General features: G+C 42.2%; 1 protein-coding gene across 18 annotated transcripts in view; it reads right to left on the bottom strand.

Moving 5' to 3' along the window:
• Nucleotides 1-8,514, bottom strand: part of TNRC6B (trinucleotide repeat containing adaptor 6B) — a 149,207-nt gene extending 140,693 nt beyond the window's left edge. For 5 of the 18 annotated variants that reach the window (XM_074826708.1, XM_074826710.1, XM_074826714.1 and 2 more), the window contains exon 1: nt 8,239-8,414. The gene's annotated coding sequence lies outside the window, so the exon portion shown is untranslated. Of the gene's footprint in view, nt 1-8,238 lie in introns of all 18 variants that reach the window. The other 13 variants (XM_074826712.1, XM_074826711.1, XM_074826713.1 and 10 more) reach the window with 7 other exon arrangements.
• Nucleotides 8,515-14,840: the final 6,326 nt, after the last annotated feature.

Raw genomic sequence — 14,840 nt, 5'->3', positions numbered from 1 at the left:
ATGTTTTTTCAATCTTCTTCAAAGAAATGAGGCAATACACTAATTTTTTTATGGCTAAATTATTATTATTTTTAATTTAAAAACAAAAAGAAAGTTATTAGCAATACAATCCTAGTCTTCAACACTGAAATCTCTGATAAACGTGCTCAAACACGGAACTACTTGTGAGAAGAGTTTTGGACCCGCTCAAGTATGTGTGAGGAGGCCAGGGTCCTAAATTTTCATTCTTTTGGGTTTGGCACAAAACAGTTCTTCAACATTCACATCTAATTTCCTCCGAAAGTGGCATTTAAACCACAGGTAACCAACCTTTATTATTTCCACCAAAAATATACAAGTCTGTCTTTAGGCTACCTATTTGCAATACATGACAATTGATTTTCATAATCAAGCTCTCCCACCATATCTAAAAACCTAAGTCTTTAAATTTGCTCCTAGATTTGAATATTTTTCACTTCTACATGTTAGTTTTTGTTCATCCTTTATTCAATCTGAAACTGTAATAATAAAAATTCCCAGTTATTTTTTGAGTTAAAACTTTGTAAAACTAAAACCTCTTTTAGCTTATTTACATACCAGCTGAAGCAGGAGCAAGTTAAACTGATACACCGTGTCCATACACAAGGCAGTACCAGTTTAGCTAGCTACCTAAACTGGTGAAAGTACCATTATCCAGCGTTGGGTAAATACAGGGTTAGAGCTGGAGACAGAACAGACCAATTATGTCACTGTATTCTTGCCCTGAGGCCACCACTATGTTACGCTGTCAGGAGCGTTTTCCATTGCTTATTTACCAATGTTAAAAGTACTCAATACAATGGGACTTCTACCTTTCTTCCCCTGAGACACTTCTCCAAAAGCTAATTTACTTTTCAATCAACAGGAAGTCTTTCTCAATCTGAATCCATTTTCTGTGATACGTGAATTGCCAAGGACAGGGAAAAGAAAGAAAGCTGGCCTTTGAATATGAAAGAACCAGAGGAGTTAACTTCCAACAGAAGAGATTATCCACCAGTTTTGTTTGCTTTTCCATGTACGCTAAAAATTAAAGCAAAGAAAGTCATAGGCAGCTGATTTACTGCAACTACATAGTTCAAGAAGTCAGCAAAAAAGCATAGCTATGCAGTAAAAAACGTATTTTCCCCTTTCAAGACCATTCAGCAGAGTGCCGTCAAAAAGGAAGGTAACTTTCCCTAACCTTCTATTAAGTACAACAGAAACACTGAAAAACAAGTAAAATCTGCACATGTTCTTCATGCTGTCACCACACCAGCCACAAAGTGGATGAGCAGATCCTGAAGCACCCAAATATTTATCCAAGCAAAAAGCACAGCTATATTTAAAAAAACCTCAATTTAAGCTTTAGTATTCCATTGTTTTGAAGGGCTAGGAAATACTCAAGCTGTGCCTTTATAAAATCACCACAAAAGAGACACTTAATATGAGGGGCAGGGGAATACTAATATAAAGATAGTACGATCTTTGAAAACTTCCCAATGTGAGAAAAATTTCAAAAATATTAAATACTGAAAATTTTTTGCAATATCAATGAAAAGTGATGAACAGTCCCAAACAAGCACTGTGGCTTGATTCTTTTTCATTCTTGTTCTCCTCATCAAAAAGACTCATCTGCATTTTTAATTGCAAGAACAGACATCTGGTGCAATGAAATTAAAATCTGACAAGGCAGAATCTTAGCCCTTTTACAAACAGAAAAAGTTAGAAAGCTAATTGGAAACAAATTCTTCTCAGAACCCAAATACATACGGAAGGATATGAATTTAAATTACAATGGCTGTAATAGTACAACTTCCTGTGTGGACACACATTTGTGCCAAAGTGCTCTTTTTTTAGCTTCTTACTTAGAAGCAGTTTAAGTTGAACTTAAAAAAAAAAAAAAAAACAAAAAAACCCCAACCCAAACACAAATTTCAGAACAAGCATGCTCCCAGAGTTAAACTGCTACATGTACGGCAATATGAGAATACTGTTATAATCATACAAACATATCTGGGAAAAACCTCAACGCATAAAAATCCTAGAGAGGGTCACGAAGAAATATATTAAAAACCATAAAAGCCGCTAACAACATTGAAAAGCAACTATTTCATGCAACATGTATTATGGCCTGCCTTCTTAAAGTGATTTTCATCTGTTTCAGGACAAGGATGGATCATAATTCATTTTGGAGTGAAGTATATTTTGGTTACTGTAAGAAACTGGCATGAGGAAACATTCCCTTCCTCTATCTCAGAGACAAAAATTTTTAATCAAAAATTTATAATAAGACTTTCTCTAAGTTTGTATTAAAGACATCGTTCCTCAAGCTAGTTGCACCCAGTAGTATTATTAACATGGTTTCTTAAGTCAGTGTGCAAGCAACAGAAACCATGGACATTTTAAATAGTGTTTCACTGTATTAGTAAAGAAAGTTAATGTATAGGTGATTTAACCTTCTACAAAATCTAACTTTTCTAGAAGAACTTTTAAATTACAAAGTTATGGTACTGCTGATAAAAAGCAGATTTTACTGTCAGCTGTTGTGAGAAAATAAGATACACTCCATGGCATTTCAATTGTCTCCAGAAAAAGTCATCATATTATTTCTAAATATCAAAAAAAGTGTCCCAGGGGAAAAGTAAAAGGTTTTGAAAGGCACAAGTGAAGAACTGGACAACCTGTGTCTCGACTCTTCAGTCACACATAGCTCATAAGACATCCAAGTTTATAACTAGACCATGCTGACACAAGACTGCTGGTTAATTTATATCTCTTGGCTGCAAGAAGCAGCAAGACAAGAGGGCCTACTCCTACTAACACTGGTGGATCGCCCTAGGGCCAAAGCATGTTTACTCCACAGTAGACTGGGCAAATCCCTGGAGAGTTACTTCTACCTCCTAGAGGTGAACCCCCTCCCTACCACACGTGTGGTACAGCCATGGGATTTTTTGCAGAGAGGTCACAGGGCCAGTAAAGTCGGTAACGACTGCCTTAGATCAGCCCAGACGTTTCTCAATTCTGGTCATGTGCAGACTTAATAGACCAGTCTTAAAACAGGAATGCCAGCATACAGCTTTTCACACATTTAGCTTCTTGACTTAAAAATCATACTTTCAATTTAACTTGTGAAACTTTCTCACCAAGTCTACTTTTGCCACACAAAGAACACAGTAAAGAACTGAAAGGCACAACCAATGTTTGCTGTAAAAAAAAAAAAAAAAACAACAACACTCAAGTAGGAAAAAACCTGCAACCCTAGGATACAAGATGACCAGAGAAACAGGAAGAAGCATTTTCAACTAGCAAATTAGAGGCTATAATCTGAAAATCTCTAAATTTAACAGAAGAAAGTTACCAGTATTCATAAAAACTATGTTCTTTGTAAACTGCTACCAAATCAAATGGCATAAAAGAATAAATTTCTCCTAATACAGAACAGACTTCCTACTAAAAAAATGAATACACTATTGAAAAAACCCTTTGTCAGGTTGGTTTTCGCTTTTTATAATGCTGTCAAGAGCTACAATGAAATTATAAAAAATAAGTGCAAGTAAAAACATTACTCTTACTTCACTACCCATTTAGATGGCATAGAGGGCTTCCTCTCACACAGGCAACACGATATTATTGTACCACCTTTTGCCTAATCCTCTGTCAGGCTATCTAAAATTATCAACTCTTTGTTTTGCAACTTTGCTTCTTATCCTTTCATCCGCTAATTAGCTTTTCATCCTTCAATCTTCTGCTCAACAGGGTCAAAATGTATTCACTACCAGTTTACACATTTATTCTGACCAGTGTCCTACAGCAGGCAGCGTGACCGCTGCCTTGTGGTACCTCCCGTTTCTCCTGAGAAGCAGTATGTTTCTCCACAGACCTAAAAGCTATACTGGGTGAGAGCTACTTTCAGATCTGTTTTACCCTTTTAAATAGATATTTGAAAAATTTTAAACATTGGAAGTCTCAGACAGACCATCAATTTTCTTCCTAGATTTTTCCACACAGTAACTATTATTGTTTTTCTAATACACAGCCATTAAGTCAGGAAATACATGCAAGATATCTGATTTCAGAACTACTAAAGCTGGCAAGGCCCAGAAATGCAATCCGTACTAACTAACTGAAACTGGAAAAGGTCATCTCCATAGCTCACTACATGGTAAACACAGAGAACATCCAAACTCCAACCACAACCCTTACACTGTTGAAAACTTAAAAACCTCAGAACATTCCCCTACAACATGATGCAAACCATAATAAATGCAAAACCACCCTCTTCCTCTTACTGCTATAAGGCGGCAAAGGGAAAAACTATTTAATGTACTCACTGCCTACTACTCTAAGGGAGAAAAAAATATAAACTACACCAGCTCTCTGCAGCAAAGCGTGCTTACTTTCCTGAAGAAAAAAAAAAGTGAAAAAGTGCAACATAAAAAAGGCGTGAAGAGTAAATCAGTGAAATGTAAGGAAGTATAAGAGTTTTATTATTTGTTGAAAGTGACAGGGAACAGCAGTCAGAATATCCTGACTACTATTACCCTAGCCACCTCACAAGCAGAAATACCAACAGGCAACTACTTGTCTGACAGTGACAGCTGGCTCAAGTACCAAAAAGCGTCCCTATTTTTATTAGCAGATAGTAGCAGAAAGTTTAGTTTGGATTCACAAGAAATTAAAATCAATTCTTCAGTCCCTTTTCCACACATTGTTTGCTGAAAGAAGCAGTGAACTTAGCATATATATTTTATCTGAAAAGGGAGGAAGACAGTAAATGTTAAGCCAAGGAATACTATCAGCAAGAATCCATGTCTTATTCTACCACATCTGGTCAAACAACTAGAAATACATGCTACTGTTAGCTCAACATCTCTGTGCCAAGTTCTTGCTATTAGTACTGAAGACTGACATCTTCTTGATATTCTTTCCCCAAGATAGCATAACATTTCACAAGTAAAATTTCTGAAATTGCAACAAACAGATCATTAAAAGCAATTCCAGAGATAATTCAGGCAAACACATTTTATAAGCACTGAGGTGACAGAAAACATTTAAGTTAAAAGAACACCACTGGGATATATTTGCTAGTATCAGATACTTCCCCCCCTTACCTATGTGCTAAATATGCTTAATTTATAATATGAAGACAAACTATGCCAGTTCTTCACAGTGACACATTTACTGATCCAGAATTTATACACAGAAAAAGGCTGAGTGAAAAATAAAATCTAATAATAAAGAACTGAATGGCTGTAAACTGTAAGGTACACTCTAAGTAGAAGTACTGCAGAATTTGTAAATCTTCAGTATAGACAGAATTTGTGAATCTAATAGCAGCACTAGAGAGCAATTACTGAGGAAAGCCATTGCAAAGATGCTGAAAAAATGACTGTTAATCGTTATTATTACTATTATTGCACAAGCCAGACAAGATCTGTGTATAAAAGGACATTCTGAGAAAATAAACATGATAATAGCAATAAGTGACTAGGACAAGACACTTTGCATCCAAGCATTCTGCAGAAAATGGAGAATAAAGTAACTGAACCATTAAGTAGACTATTAATAAACTCATTCAAGTCAATAACTAAGCTCCTTAGACTTATTCTATGATCTCCAGTTCATACTGCTTAATTGTAAAACCAATCTCTTCTGCAAGCAGAAATATACCAGCTTTACTGGAAGAAAAACCTGAACAAAAAAACCCCACTCAAAAACCCAAGAGAACAAACCCCATTTAAACATATTTTCAACTTACTTATTCTACAGTCCTCTAATTCTTTCCATCATTCTGGATGCAGCTATTCATCCCATCACTCTAGATGCGGCTATCTCTATATATGATGTATATTATGCATTATTTCTGCAAAACAAATTTATTTCTAATTTCCTACTTCCTACAACAAGAGGCAGATCTAAGGTGAAATACACTCAGAACTACACAAAATTCTTCCCTGAAGCTCTCTCTTCTTTAAGTCATCCTCCAACATCAAGTTTTAATGATCCAACACTCAACACCAAGCAAAGCCATGACACACATTCTACCTAAATTTTTTATTGGACTATTTAATCACATAAACTCTGGTAGACGAAGCTTTTTTTTTGATTCACAGTTTCAAGATTTTTATTTCCAAACATTTGAGCTTATTATTTAAATGAAAGCTTAGATTTCCAGCTAAATTTGCAGCTATACAGAAACTGCAGTAACGCACCAATTCATAAGGATGCCTAATCAAGAGACACTGTTTAGTAATTAATTTTTCCCCAGTACACATTACAGGAGTGAAGCAATTCCCTTTACTAAGTATTCCAACAACAACATTATGAGAAAACAGAAACCAAGTTCACAAAAGAAGTATGCACATCAGAATTTTACCAATTAGCACTGAAATGTCTAAGCTGATTCTATACATACATATAGTTACATAAAATTATATATTCAAAAAACATGTACACGCAGTATAGCTAACCAAGATGAAAGTAAAAGGTATAATGATAGCCTCACCTAGTTTCTACAAAGAAAGATGTGCATGCACTTTGTTGCTCCCAGAACATCACAGCAGCAAAGCTAAACACACTGCTACTACTGCTCTGGGCTCCATTCCCCCTTCCCCAGCCTCAATTTTTCTCACTGCAGGATTGACTAGTTTTACCTGCAACTTAGTTATACACAGGGGAAAAGTCACCCTTACAAACCACTCCCTGAGATACATCTACATGGCAGTCCCTGCACTAACTGTTAACTTCAGGACCTCAGGTAAATGCAGCAGATGAGAGCATTTACATAGCTTCTCAACAGCGTGCATGTTCCAAGGAATCTGTACCATTAGAGAGAGGTACCACAGGAGAGGAAGGAATTGCTGAGCAACTTCAGTTTAGACAAACTAACTATAAAGCCGCTTGAATTCGTGCATGTATTTAATAACCCTGCGAATCTACACTATTACCTCTATAACACGTGTAGCAGAAACTAAAATCCAGTTCATCTGGGTAGCAGTATTACTGAAAAATACTAAGTAAAATAGACCTTTCAAATACAGAGCTATACAAATCCCAAAGATCTACCTACTATTTCTCAGGAAGATTCACAGTTTTTGCAAAGTATAAAAATGTGACACTGAAACCTAACAAGTCATTATTTTGTAATTACGGATTGTAAAAAAAAAAAAAGGTTAACTTTATGGAAAGACTTAACAAATATTCTTCAGGTTAGTGAAATGTTCAACATGTAAAAATGAAGTACCGTTTACAGTAGTAAGCATGTCTACTTTAGCTAGGAAAACACTTCGTTGAACCTTGGTTTTATTCAACAAGCCTTAGCTCTATCCTGTAGTAGATACCCTTACATGCATTTCCCATAAAGCAGATTTGAGCATGCAAGACACCATGCTATACAAGCAGCGGTATCCACAGCCGGTGAAGTGTCTCCAGAAACAAACATTCGCTCATTTTGCTACAAACAGCTCGTGAAACTTTTTTTTTTTTTCCCCTGCCTGGGACACACCTCTGAGCACGGTCACTCCTCCCGCCCACATACACGCATTTTAACTAGCATCATGTTCAACACATCCAGTGCGGTTTGTAGTGGTATCAACGTAACCTCAGGACTGTCCCCACACCACACAAAAGCCACACGTTTCTCCCCAGCCACAAAAAGGCTCCTCGGGGTCTTTCCGCCGTTGTAGATTTTGCCCGGCCCGGGCGAGCCGGCGGGCGGGCGGCTCTTCCCCGGCCCCGGCAGCCAGCCCAGCGCACCGCGCTGCGCACCACGGCGCCGGGCAGCGGCCTTGGGACCGCCCGCGCCTCCCGCCGAGGCCCTGTCGGGAAAACCGGAGGGGGCGGCGGTACGTAGGGGGGGACACCCTCGGCGGCGGCAGGGCGCAGCCGCACGTGAGGCGGGCGGCGGGGAGGGGGGCGGCGGGAGTCCGGCTCTGCCCCGGGACAGGGGCTCGCCGGGGTGGAAGGCGGTAGGGGGAGGAGGGGGAGTAGCAGCAGCACCGGCGCCCTTGAGCCGCCGCTCGGGGGCCCTCCTGTCGGCCCGGCCCCCCCAGGACACCGCAGCTCGGGGAGGGGGGGATGGGGCGCGCGCGCTCGGCGCCAAAGGCCCCCTCACAGGCAGCGCGAGGGTCCTGAGGGCGGGAAGGGCCCTGAGGGAGGCCCGCAGCCCGCCCGCCCGCCCTCCCCCTCTCCGCCCGCGGGGGGGGGAACGGGAGGGAGGGGGGGGGCCTGTCCCGCACTCACCGCTGAGGCGCCGTCGCGGTGCACTGAGCCCCCTTCTTCTCAGTGCCGGAGCGGCTCCGCCCGCCCGCCCGGTAAACACGAGCCCAGGAAACAAACGCGAAGAAGCTGCGAAAAACGTCCCCCCACCCTCCAAAAAAACCCCACCGAAAAAAAAAAAAAAAACTTTCCTCGCCGCCGTCTCCCTCCCCCGAGGAGCACGAACCCAAACACACCGAGACACGCCCCCGCACCGCCCCTCGTACCGCCCATTGGACGGCGCCCCGCCGACCCCCACGCTGATTGGTCACTCCGTCTGCTTGTCTTCTTCCTCCGCTCCCCTTTCCACCCCTACACGCTGCCTATTGGGAAGAGCCTCTGGGATCTCTCCGCCCATTAGCCACGGCCCACGTCAATCACAGCGGAACACCCGCCTCTCAGCGCTTCTAATTGGGCTGTCGCGTCGCTACTCCCTCACTGATTGGCTGCACTTGCTGACTGTCATGGGTTAACATTGCCCCCCTTGCAACCCTCAGTGGCTTCCACCCCTTCTTCCTTTCTGCCAGTTGGCTGTGAGATTTGCCCCTTAAACGGGGCACCCGCTCGCCCGCCCCTACTTGCCCCGCCCTTCCGCACTACGGATTGGGTTGCGAGCTGCACCCTCGGACACCATTAGGGAATGGATGTGCCCGTTACACCATACAAGCGCAAAGACCCGCCCACCGAGCTGCTCCCCTTGGCGGCCGGTGCTGGGGCCCTCGTCAGCCGAGGCGGGAGGGGAGGCTACGTCAGTGTGCTACTTCATTTGCCGGCCCCAGGGGCGGAGGGCTGTGACAGCCACATGCGATAACTTGTACAGTCACTGCCGTCACCGCTCAGCGGCGCCAGGCGCCCCCGCTGCGGAACGGCAATAACGCCACAGTCCCTGCTGTCCCCAACGACTTTTACCCCTTGCTCCACCCCTACCTTCACGGACACGCCCGCCCTGAAACAACTATTGGGTAAGGAAGATGTCAGTCGTGAGGCTCGCGAGGCCATTGGAGGGAAGCAGACGCCTCCTCAGCCAACTGGCAACCGCCCCTGATGTCACCCGCCGGATGACACAGCAACCGTAGGTGGGGGCGTGGCCGCGCGGGGAGGGGAGGGGAAGGAGGTGCCTTTGATTGGTTCATCTCGCTGTCAATCTCCCTAGAGCGCGGGAGGGGGGCGGGGAGGTAGGTACCGGGCCGTGTGAAGCGGTGGGTGCGGCGGGGCGATGCTGCGTGCCTGCCGGACCCCACGTGGCCCGGGCAGTTGCGCACGTGACGGGGGCCCGCGAGGCGCCGCCGCGGCCGTTAAGGGGGTGGGGGGAAGGGGCCACCGGTCCCGTCAGAACGGCTCTGGCGGCAGCACGGTTCGGCCTCGCACCTTGCCGCGTGCGTCTCTCTCTGTCCCCGCACACGGAGGTGGGGGAGGGTTATGGTTCAGCTCTCTCCTGCCCGCCTCTATGTTCCCTCAGGGCTTACCTTAAGCTGTGGAGGCTAGTTCCCGGCGGCCTCAGGGTCGCCTGGGGGTGGCTAGTGATCTGGGCTGCCTGATTACCCAGCTGACACATCTTTTACATTTACACGGGTGGAATCTGGCGTTCATTAGGGCTGAAAGGAGCTTGGCCATCAGCTTCCGTGATGTGACGTTTTGCCCTTCATGATTTGAGAGCCAGCTGCAGGTTTTTTTGGAACCAGGCCTCGGGCTTTGAAGGCTGAGGTGCTTCTGGGAGCTCGGTCCAGAATATCTACATTGTGCAGGCTCTCTATGCTGAAAATGACTTTTATAATTTTCAGATGGCAGCTGTGAATAGCAATGAGGAAAACCTTTGAAAAACAGTTCTGTAAGGACTACAGTATCATTCATAAATGTAATTGTTAAAAACAATACTGATCTTCGGTATCTATGGAGTGGGCTAAGCCACAAATGGCTGAGGGGATGAGGCAGTGGGAGACTGAGGCAGGAGCTGGCCAGGGGACACTTTCCTGGGAGCTGATGTGAAGCCAGGGAGTGAGGTGTAACAATATTAGCCCCGGGGACTGCTGGATCTCAGAAAGGGAAGGAGGAAAATGGGAGGTGTATAACCAGGACCTACACAGAACAAAGAAGGGTTTAGGATTAGGGGAGTGGAAGAGCAAGGCCAGAGGAGCATGTAAGTTGCTGAAACTGACAGGGAGACAAAGCACTGAGGGGAATATATGGAATAAAGCTTGTGGAGGATAAACTAGGAGGAGAGAGGGACTATCCTTGCTTGTACAAAATTATATGCTCACTCTCATTCTCCCTATTCTCCAGTATTTTTGAAGACTGCTGTTATCTTAGTGTCTGTCACTTTCTGACCTCACCCAGGGCTGCATGCCAGTGCAATGTTTTCATCTGATCTCCTCCAGAGAATCCTGTTACAACCTGATCAACAAAATAGTGGAGCAGCTGAAAATACTGTTTTGATGCTGGAGAGAGAGCTGTACAGATGTGATGTGCCTGTCATTAGCAAACAGGTCTATGGGTATTCAGTGAAAACACAGTCTGTCTTGGAAGAGCCATAGAACCCTTCACAGGTTAGTCATCACGAGGAGGGACAGCTGCCAACGCAGCAAAACCGTGTCTGCTGCTGGCACGGACAGCAGACAAGATCCATGTGAACTCGGGCTACACAAGTCAGTAAACAGCGGTGAATCTTTTGGTGGCCTCCCCATTCAGTAATGGTAATTGATTTTTACATTGGTTTGTGGGGGAAAAGAGCCCCATTAATATGAATAAGACTTCATGCTGCATATATACATCCTTGTTACTGTAGTGCTTTAAGGAATGCAAAAGGCACTGTATAGCTCAGTATGAAATAGTAGTATAAATTGGGGATGCACCTTGCCTCTGTTCCTCATTGTTTATTCACTGAGTAGCAACTGTCTATATCCTGTCTGTATCCACATGTATTTTTCTTGGTGTAAGCAGAAATCACTAATATACTGAGTACAGGTTGCATGCACTGGGAGAGAAGGATATGTCCAAGATGCTGACCTTGTCTTTGCCATAATTAAAAACATAATAATATCTCTGTTTAGATTCCCCTTCCCCTTATTGGTGTTCCTTTGCAGGTTTTCCTTCATATGTTTTGCTCAGAGTTTTGGTGCGCTAGTAGCAGGACATGGAAAGCAAGGTGAAACAACGTGATTTATTTTGCATAGCCTGGGAAACCAGACATTTTCATTTCAGAGGAGCAAAAGATACCACGCTCCATTGTTCCTATAGTTTCATGCTATGGAACAAATTTGAACTGCAGAAAGCAAGCAGATTTTGTTGGTTTGTCTGAAATGACAGTGGATGACTTGGAATTTCCCACCCGGGCTCACCTCTGGATTTGGGGGGATCACAGCTCCCAGGCTAGTTTCTGGCTCTTATAAAGTCCAAATATTTATGAACAAAATAGTTTTTCCTATTTTTTTCGTACCTCTGCCATTGCCACTTCTGTTGAAAAATGGGACCAAATTGGCTAGTGAAATTGCATTTTTTCATCCACTGGATGTCAGTGTTACACTACTGCTGTCCTCCATTTCCAGGTGCTGGAAAAGGTTGGGCTTCTTTGGGGTGAGGACTTTTGGAAGATCTTTCTTATGTGGTAGACAAGTGATGTGAAAGACAGTTGAAGCTCGGGGGAAAGAGCTTGCTGCAGTATGAATGTGCTCCCTTTGGCTTCTGCAGAAGCAGGCTGGGACTCTGCCTGCAAACATCTTAAAGGATCAAACCTCACAGGGACTGTAGCCCAAGAGAGACACACACTTCAGTGTTGGGGTCAGTTCCACAACCTCTTCACTATTCTGACCTCACCTCCTTATGCTGTGAAAAGACATGGCCTCTTCTTTTTAAAAAAAAAGTTTTGTGATACCAGAGAGAGAAGTAATACTGCACCTGACAGGGATACAGTACAGGAAAAGGCCGTGTGAAGGGACTTCTCTAAACAAGGAATGCTGTCAGCTTGGGACAATTCTGAATGCAGGAATGAGAGGGGACAAAACACTAGAAGCAGCTTCGATATTTGGAGTTGAAAGTAATTTTTTTATTTAGATCTGACCCTGGTTTATTATTTCCAACAGTGCTGGGCTTTGCTAGGTTTTTTAAATGAATGTATCTGAACTCTGGATAGTCACTATAGTCACTAAAATCTACAGATACTGAAAACCAGTCTTTGCTAACCCTGCCTTTTGTCTGCTTCAGACACCTTAAGTAGCAGCTATCTAGTGGGCACAGAAGGTTAGTTACCTGCATTGAGATTGAGATAGATTACTTTTTGGAAAGCCATAGTAAAGTGTATGCTGATGCTCTTTATGGTGCATTACGTTTACACGTTTTGGTATGAAATACAGCATTTAACATGTGATACCATGCTGTACTTTATCTGTGACTGTAATGCAAGCAGCACTGGAAAAGAAGATGGCTGTTGTTAAACAGATGATTCATAAAAAAGTAATAAAAGAATTGATGTTCTCTTGTTATATATAAAGACAGGCTGATTAGGTTATTCTCTTGCTTCTTTCTTTCCCTTGGAAAATTCTCTTTTTTATCTATCCTTTTCCTCGAAGACTTCAGTGAAGTTTCAGCAGGCATATGACATCAAAGTACCAAAGGAATAAAACATGAATATTTGGAAACATTTGGATACTGTTTAAAATACCAATTATCCTTATTTAAAAGTATTTATCCTAATAATTACTCTCAGAAAAGATATCTGCTAAGGATTCCGCATTTCCTGTTCCTTCAATTGAGCGGTCAGAAGATTTTTCAACCATTCTCCTACATCCTTCACACAGCTTTTCAGGGAACAAGCAAGAGAGACAAGTAATACTTCAAATGCCTGGGAGCTGTAAAAATGGGGATAGGAAAAAGGAATTTGTATTTAAAATAGAGAAGAGCAGATTTCAACCCAATTATTTTTTTCCTTTCTAGGTCACCTATAACAGCAGAGAACAAATACAAAAGAGCAATTTAAGGAAAAAAAGAAGTAATGAATGCTAGAATTAAATGAAATAGCAGGAGGAAATTAGGGAGATAATGTCAAATATAATTTTCAAATTTGTACGTTGTGCTAACATTCCTGCTTTACAAAAAAATGTAAAAAAATATCTTTAATGACTGTTAGTGTTCAGGATCTGAGCTTTAAGTCCCAGTCAGACATCTCCACATCTATAACTGTTCTTAATATAATAGGCTTATTTTGACATTACCTATTTTTATGTGTCATACCCAGGAAAGACATGCAGCTGCAATAGAAAGAAAAGCAGTTTATGCATATCTTGGGCAAAGTGCTTAGCAGAAGTTTCAATTTGTTGTGCTGTTGCACTCACATAATACTGTTGGAAGAAAAAGGCAAAAAGAGAAGGTTGCCAGCTCACAGCTAAAGGGAAAAAATTACTAATATGATGGCAGTGTTTTTAAACAGAGAACAATTTATAATAATATTTTTGTTTTGTTTTCTTTTGTTTTCCTGGAGGCAAAATTAAAACAATGCTTCATTAACATTATTTGAAGCTATTTTAAATATTGCCATTTTCAGCAAAACAATGTTAACATGTGGGGGTTTTTTAATGGGAAAAAGGCAATTAGGAAAATGTTTTGAATAATACTGTATTCTTTTACCCAAACAGTCTTTTTTTGTCCATTTTTTCACTATGTTGGCAGAGGAAGCTGCCTGCTTTGTGCTTTCAGTGCTGAAAGTGAACCAGTGTGCATATAGGAATTACTGGCTAGGCCTGGAGCAGTTATGCTGAGGCTAGAGGTCATGCAGCTCTTCAGACAAGTTTTTATTTACCTTTTAACCTTACCATTCCACCAACTTGGTTAGAGCTATGATACTCAACACCAGTAGCAGCCTGTGCAAAACTGAGTCACCTTTAGCTGAACCTAAATGCAAACTAAACTATAGGTATGTGAAAGCAATTACAGTATTTTATTGTCATAGGTCCACCTTCATCATCAGGACAGCATTAGAATTTTACAGCTAGAAGGAGGGTAACTGCTACAGGCACCTTCTCCCTCCATTTTCCAAGGTTCAGATCTACACCAGAGTTTTTATTTCTCCCAAGTTAGCCAGTTTCATGTGTAGTAGTCATTTATGTACCAATTTATGTCACCCAGTCCCATCACAACAGAAGAATCAAGTTTTGAAGAAAGAAAAGGACTGGACACGTCCCTGCCCACTCCTTCCCTATGCCACAGGAGCTATGGATACGTATAGGCCTGTACACTTACAAGAACCTGCATCTGATAATATCACACATGTATGATCACTACTGATGCTGGGGAAAGCTCCCACCTGTCTGTCTACCCCAAACTCTTATTAGGACAGCAAGAGCATATGAGTCTTTTTTTTTTTTTTAATTGTTATTATTTTCTGGGAGTTGTAGCTGTATAGTAATTTAAGATGGCAGCCTTCCAAGGCTTTGCTGTGGTTCTAATTAATTGGGTATGCTGTTTAATTTTTTATTTTAACTCAAGCTTTTTCCTCATATTCAAAGGAGCTCCCATTGTCCTTTATTATTAATGAGATCAAAGCAAGCAGAACAGCTGCCATTTCTTCTTAGTCTGTGGAAGTGAGACTGTCCACGGTA

Source organism: Strix aluco, chromosome 5 (genome assembly GCF_031877795.1).
Source record: "Strix aluco isolate bStrAlu1 chromosome 5, bStrAlu1.hap1, whole genome shotgun sequence".
NCBI lineage: Eukaryota > Metazoa > Chordata > Aves > Strigiformes > Strigidae > Strix > Strix aluco.
The sequence above is the reverse complement of the archived record's forward strand: the minus strand, read 5'-3'. Positions and strand labels throughout refer to the sequence as shown.